The 7719-nt window shown below is 37.1% G+C and overlaps 1 long non-coding RNA gene across 1 annotated transcript; it reads left to right on the plus strand.

The window, feature by feature from the left end:
- Positions 1-1609: 1609 nt before the first annotated feature.
- LOC121260584 lies at positions 1610-3146 on the plus strand. Its single transcript, XR_005939743.1, has 5 exons — positions 1610-1770; positions 1899-1976; positions 2068-2174; positions 2295-2422; positions 2767-3146. It is a non-coding gene; the product is annotated as an uncharacterized LOC121260584 (long non-coding RNA).
- The last annotated feature ends 4573 nt before the right edge of the window (positions 3147-7719 follow it).

Genomic DNA, 7719 nt, shown 5'->3' on the forward strand with positions numbered 1-7719 from the left:
ACAAATATTTGTTCTTGTCTACATAGATGACATCATCGTGACAGGATCAAATCAACAGGCTATTCATCACTTCATTGCTCAGCTTGGCACATGCTTTCAACTCAAAGACCTTGGGAATTTGAGTTACTTCTAAGGTGTGCAAGCATGTCGTGATTCAAATGGTCTTCACTTGCAACAAAGTAAATATATCACTGATCTCTTATATAAGACGAACATGGCTGGAGCAAAACCATTGTCATCTCCCAAAGTTTCTAGAAAGAAATTGACAGCTCAAGATGGATTACTACTCAAAGATCCAAGTCAATACCAAATGGTAGTTGATGCACTTCAGTATTGCACTATTTCAAGGCCTGATATTTCTTATATTGTTAATCAATTATGTCAATTCATGCATTGCCCACGAGAAGGCCACTAGACAACTCTGAAACGTGTTCTAAGATACCTCAAAGGGATAGTTGATTATGGCCTTTATTACTCACCATTAAGCATAGAGTTAAATGCTTATTGTGATTCGGATTGGGCAGGTAATCCAGATGACAGATGCAGCAGCAATGGATATGGAATTTTTCTGGGCAACAACTTAATTTCTTGGAGTGCTAAGAAGCAAAGTGTGGTCTCTCGTTCCAGTACAGAAGCAGAATACAGGTCTCTTGCCTTAGTTACTGCTAAACTCTACTGGATGAGAATGTTATTCAAAGAATTAAATATTGTTCTAGCTAAATGTCCAATGATTCGGTGTGACAATATAGGTGCAATTGCACTGGCTTCTAATCCAGTCTTCCATGCTAGAACAAAACATATTGAAGTGGACTATCACTTTGTAAGAGAAAAAGTGGTCAATAAAGCTGTTCAAGTCTGTCATGTTTCAACAGAAGATCAAATTGCAGATATATTTACTAAGGGACACATTGCCTTACGATTTAAATTTCTAAGTTCCAAACTGATTATCTGCTTGCTGCCCATTAGTTTGCAGGGAGTGTTAGCTTGACTGAGTATACAAAGGGATCAGAAGATCCCGAGTCTACAACACTGAGAAAACAGATTTGTAAATAACAGAGTTTTGAATTTTGAACTAGTTTGTTAAGATAAGTTTGTTACTTATCCTTGTACATTTGAATTCAATATGTAACTACAACACTATAGTGCTTTATAAATATACGATTCTTTAAGTGAGTAATGCATTGAAGCTTACTCCATCATAATCCTTATTTTATCTTACATAGGCATGGGGGCAGCGCCTTGCGGGGTGGTTTAATGATGCAGTGGTTGCTCAATTTTTGGGAAGTAAAAACAGAGGCTTGCTTTTTTTGGCTCTTGGTGTTGCAACGTGGGCTAGTGGTGCAGAGGTAGTGGTGCACGGTGGGGATTTTCTAGGTGGGTTTTTTTGGTAGTTCATTAATTCGCTGTATCAATTTTAGTACATTGGATGAAAAATGTAAAACATGGGTGCAAAACTATTTTCATCTCTCAAAGATCTTGATAGTGTTCATTTGTTGGAAGACATGGAATTAATGTTCAGGAATATGGAGTACCAAACCTGTCACTCTTTATTAGGATGATACTCACGTGCATTACATGCCTATTCCACATAGTACTGAAATACACCTTACTACATTTATACAAAAAGTTAAGGTACTATATTTGGCTTCACTGCTTTAATTAACGTTGGTATATATGCAGGAGGAAAACATGGAACTGAAGAAACAGAAGACGGATTCCTTTGAAGGTTATGCTTGGACTGACTACATGTCCATGCAATTTACTCAAAATGTGAGTCTCAAATGTTAAAAGAGGAATAAAAGGAGATATGTTTGGAAGTTTTATGGGATTTTTGCTACTTCTAGAAGCCAAAAATATATACTAATATATCAGAACCTGCTATTCTTATTCTTCCCAAGGTCATCAGTGAAACTCTCAGACTGGCAAATATCATCAATGCGGTTTGGAGAAAAGCACTCAAGGATGTAGAATCAAAGGTCAGTCAGTTTCTAGAGAATTGGCAATTTTTCCTTGGACTTCATTGTTTTTCAATTTTGTATATGACTGTAATGGTAGGATATTCAACAGGTTATTCTATACCACAAGGATGGTGCGTCTTGGCCTCTTTTAGTTCTGTTCACATGAACGAAAATAACTACGAAAACCCATATCGATTCGATCCATGGAGATGGAAGGTATGCATTATTTAATTTGGTAATCTCACTTGAACAACAGAAATCATGTTTATCAGTGTAATCAGCACAAGTCATCTCTGCAGAGAGATCCTAAACAATATAGGGATTCTTTGTCTGCAGAAAATGGGAGCTGCTGTTAATAACAATTTCTTTACACCATTCGGGGGTGGACAGAGGCTCTGCCCTGGATTAGAAATTTCCAGGCTTGAGCACTCAATATTTCTTCACCATCTTGTCACTAGTTACAAGTAAGTGACCTTTCCCACTAAATCATGCAAGCAAAAGACAAAATATACGACCTACAATATACATATAATTGCATGGACACTATTTTTAGATGCCATTGTTTAATGACACACAATGTTATATCTTTTATAATAAAACTTAATAGGACATGGAAATTATACAAAAGTAAACTTACAAACTAACATGTCTTGATATGGTATGTCAAATTGTAAAGTAAATCTAATGCATTGATCATTGTCTAAGTTTGCTTTTGTAAGATCTCTGTGCAGATCTAAAACTTCTATTTATGAAAATCAATCAATAATCAATTGATCTTGACGTTTTCCTTTTCCTTTTAACTGTGCAGATGGGTAGCACAACAAGATGAAATTGTCTACTTTCCAATGGTCAAGATGAAGAGAAAGCTCCCCATCAGTGTTACCCCCATAAGCACTTGATCTGTTGATCAACTAACTATAGTAATATTTAGTTACAGCTATTGATTGCCACAAGATTAATGAAGATTATAGTTAACATATCGATCAAAGGAAGGAAGCTACCGTGAAAGTGCATCGATCTCAACCTCAAAGGAGGATAAATATACATATAATATAAGTACTAGACAGACCCACAAGGAGGCCTTTCCATCAAATGGAACTCTATAATTGTGTTAGCTTTGGAGTCACTGTCTTTGTTCATTGCAGGAGCACGTGGGGGTACACTCTTTTGGGGCCAGTCTCCAATCCCCAGTCCTTAAAGCTGAACCCCCTCCAGTGGGGAAGATTTATTGAAATCTAGCTTTAATTGTAGAAAACTTTTCTGGTTCCTTCAATTAAACATTTGTGGCGGTTATGGACTCTAAATGGGGTCATGGTTTCCACTACTTGCATGTGCTGGACACGTTGAACTATACGTTATGTTGGTGGAGCCCTAGTACAATTCCCGTACCCCACTCACCTTGTTTTTTTTTTTTTTGTTTTCCAAGCAATGTTACTCTTCGCCCTCCATTTACATTCGTTGATATGACACAGTTTGAATCATATGTTTAATACTTAAATGAATCGCTATTTAAAGTGCGTTACCTCAACATGCGATTGAAACGCAAAATAATTTAAGATAAAGGATAACATATGTCTTATATTTAAGAAACAAATCTGAAAATGCATGATCATTGAACTGCAACTACCATACAGTGCTCTTGTTCTTACTTTATTTTATCATGAACAGTGTATTTTGGCAGCCATTTCAGTATTTGTAATATGTATAGGGTGGTAGTGGAATATATAACATAATCATATAAAAAAAATCAATTAATAACTAAAGGCCAAAAATAAAATAACACAAATAATTAATGCATTAATGTGGGGTTCTTATGAAAAATAAAAACTAGATCATTTATCTTATTTTGTAAAGTTGATACCATAGTCGGATCAGAGGGATGCCTATTGGCATTAGAAAGGCCCAGCACTATTGTTTGAACAAATTCTCGACCAAAACGTTCAATTCTAAATTTATAAATCAAGGTAAACCTGCAATCTTCTATCCAGCAGACAATTTGGAGAGGGAGTTGTGGACCTACAACTTTGGATAGATGACTCGAGTAGGGATGTCAGGCCCAAAATCCCCCTCTCCTCCACCCCTCCCCGAATTGACTACAATCCAGACAGGGGATTCATGAATAAGTTTTAATTTTACATTTAGCGGAAAAAGAAAGGCAAAAGGATAACAAGAGTTAGAGAATCTATGTATAGTGACTGTGTTGAAACCGATGGTGGCTTTTAATAAATCTTTGGAAATTGCAAGAAGGTTGAGTTATCTCAATTTTTTTCGGATGAGGTAGAAGGGGGAAAAGTCTCGCCGGTTGTGAAAGAGGGTATTGCGATTTCTATTATGTCATCTTCATCACAATATATTTCTTTTATTGTTGATTTCGTGAGTTCAGAAGCTTTGTTTTCAGCAGTGTATGCTAAATGTAGTTCTACTCTTAGAAGGGAGTTGTGGGAATCCTTGTTAAGGGTGGAAACTGTTGAAAAACCTTTTATGATTATAAAGGATTTTAATATTATTAAAAATGATTTAGAGAAGATTGGGGGTGTTCCTATATTGACTACAACTAAATTAATGTATGATCTTCCTTTCTCTAGATCAAAATTCACGTGGCATTGTAGAAGGGATGGATTTGGGAAAAATTGGATAAAGCTTTTAGTTGGTTTCTTTTCCACATGTTGTTTTAATGCACTTGGAAATAATACATTCAGATCATTGCCCTTTGTTGTTTGAAAATAAGGGGCTGAAGAGTTAGGTCCTTCCTCTTTTAAATTCCAAAAGATGTGTATTACTCATCTAAACTTTTTGGAATTTGTTTGTGACGCCCCGATCCCGAATATTCGTAGAGTTAACTACTTTTTCGTAAAAACATATCCAATAGTCGATAATAAATAAGTAGAAACTCCATAACATACTTAACTTATTTGTTTGATCCAAAAATCTATGTCCTTTCATAGAAATATTGAACAAAATCTCAATAAAATAAAATAACATCTTCATAAAGACTCAAATTATTCAAAACTTGATGTACTAAAATAATCGCTAAAGATAAAACTACTAAATATGATTCTCTAAAAAATACATGTACTCTTAGCACTTATTCATCTATGATCATTAGACTTTTCCAATACTTCCCACTCTTATTCTCCAGCTGAATCATAAAAATATCTGAAAAATGTTATTGAGATAAGGGGTAAGTCATCAACAACTCAGTAAGCAGAGAACATATTCTAGTATGTAAACATGAGCATTTTCACAGAAATCAGAATGCAGAAACAAAACATTTCAATTTCAATATGCAAATCTCAAAAATACATATTATCAGAAAATCAGAGCGACACATCAAACATTTCACATTCAAAAACCAACTTTTCATATTCAAAGACCCATTTGGCACAACATGACTAAATATCTTCATCTTATCATATTATATCAGAGCATCATATCAGAACATAGGTCATGTTTAACCCCCATGGTAGGGTTGTGCATTCTGAGAAAAGTCAAGTAGAACATAAATCACCATATTATCAAAGCGATTGCATTCAGATCAGAGATCACTATTATATCCTGTGGTAAGGTCAGAAGTCACTATTATATCCCGTGACAGGGCTAGAGGTCATTATTATATCCCGTGACAAGGCCAGAGGTCACTATTATATCCCATGACAGGGCCACATATCATAGCAAAACAGAATCAGAATCACCATATCAGAATCATAATCAGAGTCAAAACAGAATCAGAGTCAGAACAGAATCAGCAAGTCATGCCAAAAGTTTCTTAGATGCCACATCATATCAAAACAGAGTACTGAAATTCAGATCATTTCACATTTTCCAAAACAGATTCAGAACATCTTCACATCACATGCAAAATTTATCAAATTTTTATATTCGCTCATTTTTCTCAGTTCAATAATAGAATGCCAAAGATAAGCTCATGTCTACACCAGTCATACCAGAAAAATGCTTTATTCTTATACAGAATTTCATGAGTAATGCAGAACAACTGACTGGAGTCATTTCAAATTTATTTTCATAACAAAATATGCATATTTTTCAAAAATCAACATCATCCCATTTTATTTTTATGCAAAGTCTAGCATAGGAACCCCGCTTACCTGAACTTAGCATTTCAAAAATTTTTCTCAAAATTGTCGAACAACTATAAATCGTCACTTTCCAAATTCATTGGTATCCACTTAATAATCACTTAACCTAATTCCAAATAACAAGAAGCTTAGTACGTAAGCCAGGCCCACCATTAAAACAAGCCCAACTGAAACTACATGTAAAGAACATAATATGCTATGGATGGCTTACAACTAAAAGGGCAAAACTATAATATCATCTCAAAATTTATTCTTCTTTCTACGTAAAGGCTTAACGTGTGAAATACTTTCCTATTTTGAAAGCTTACTGAGAGGGAAGGGAGACGTGCGGTGGAGGCCTTGCTCACTAAAGGGAAGCTCACGACAGCGGAATGAGGCGGTACTAGGTGGTCAGAGATGTGAAATAACACTGTGAGAGAGAGAGAGAGAGAGAGAGAGAGAGAGATGAGGGAGAGAGAACAGAGAAAGAGAGCAGCGTGTGGAGGACTGACCGTGAGGGCAGCGACGAAATGATGACAAGGTGGCTGGGAGCGGCGGCAGTGTTGTCTTTTATGGCTGAGGCAAACGGCGAGGGCGGTGGCGTAATGGCAGTGGGTTGGTTGAGTCAAGACTACTCTGTTTCGGGGAGCAAAAATAGAGGTCCTTCAATGTTAGTAAAGCAGCATCTTCCGTTGTGCAGGGGGTTGTCATGTGGGTTGTAGCGTGGAAGAGCTTGGCAGTGGACCTGCCCTTCGGTGGTGGTTGTGAGGTTTGGGCAGGACGGTTCCGTGCGGTGGACATAAGCGGGATTGGGCTTTTGTGGAATGGCTCTCGGTCAGTGGGTCTCTTGCCGTTCCATCTGAGTGCTCGTGGTGGAGTTCAACCTCTGCTGGCCGTGGGTGGTGCATTGTAGAAGTGCACGGTGCAGGGCAAAGGACGGTGTAGTTGTGGACGGCGGTGTGGAGAGGTAGCTATGCATGGGTTGCTACGACAGAGATGGGTCAATGGTGAGTGGACTGACGGCTTGTGGAGGTGCAGATGCGATTTGGGGCTATTTCTATGGTGGAAAGAAGCGTGAAGTAGGAAGAAAATGGCAGTCACGTGAAGGTGGTGTTTCAGTGAAAAAAAATTAGGTTGCGGCAACTTCTTTGGCTAGAGAGAAATACATGTATTTATAGAGTTGATTGGAAAAACCTAGATGAGAACAAAAAGGAGGGTAACCGTGCATGAGAGACGTGCATGGCATGAAACATGGAAAATGCCTGACGTGGAAACTAGTTCCTAGCTTCATGGGCTTGGGTTTTGAGTGTTGGGCTTTTTTTCCTGAGTTTTGGGTTCCCGATTCAACCTCTAAAATAAACTAACTTGTCCCACAAATTTTCCTTGGCCTATAAAAAGATTTCACCTAATCAAATAAACATTTAATGATTCTAACCTAATTAGTAAGCCCAAAGAAAATATATTCGACATCCGTCAAAAATAAAATTTGGGCTCGAAGGGGGTTTCAAAAAAATGCTTGCTAATCTCAAGTGGACTTTTCATCCGTATAAACCCAAAAATTTTAGAAAACAGCTTGGTGCTGGACCTTGGTGTTATATTGTTGCTCATAATTGGAACCAACCTTGTAATAAGACCAATTTAAAAAGGATGGTTTTAAAACAGAAAAGAGTGAAAACTGCTCTAAA

The sequence above is a fragment of the Juglans microcarpa x Juglans regia genome, chromosome 4D (genome assembly GCF_004785595.1).
Source record: "Juglans microcarpa x Juglans regia isolate MS1-56 chromosome 4D, Jm3101_v1.0, whole genome shotgun sequence".
Taxonomy (NCBI): Eukaryota; Viridiplantae; Streptophyta; class Magnoliopsida; order Fagales; family Juglandaceae; genus Juglans; species Juglans microcarpa x Juglans regia.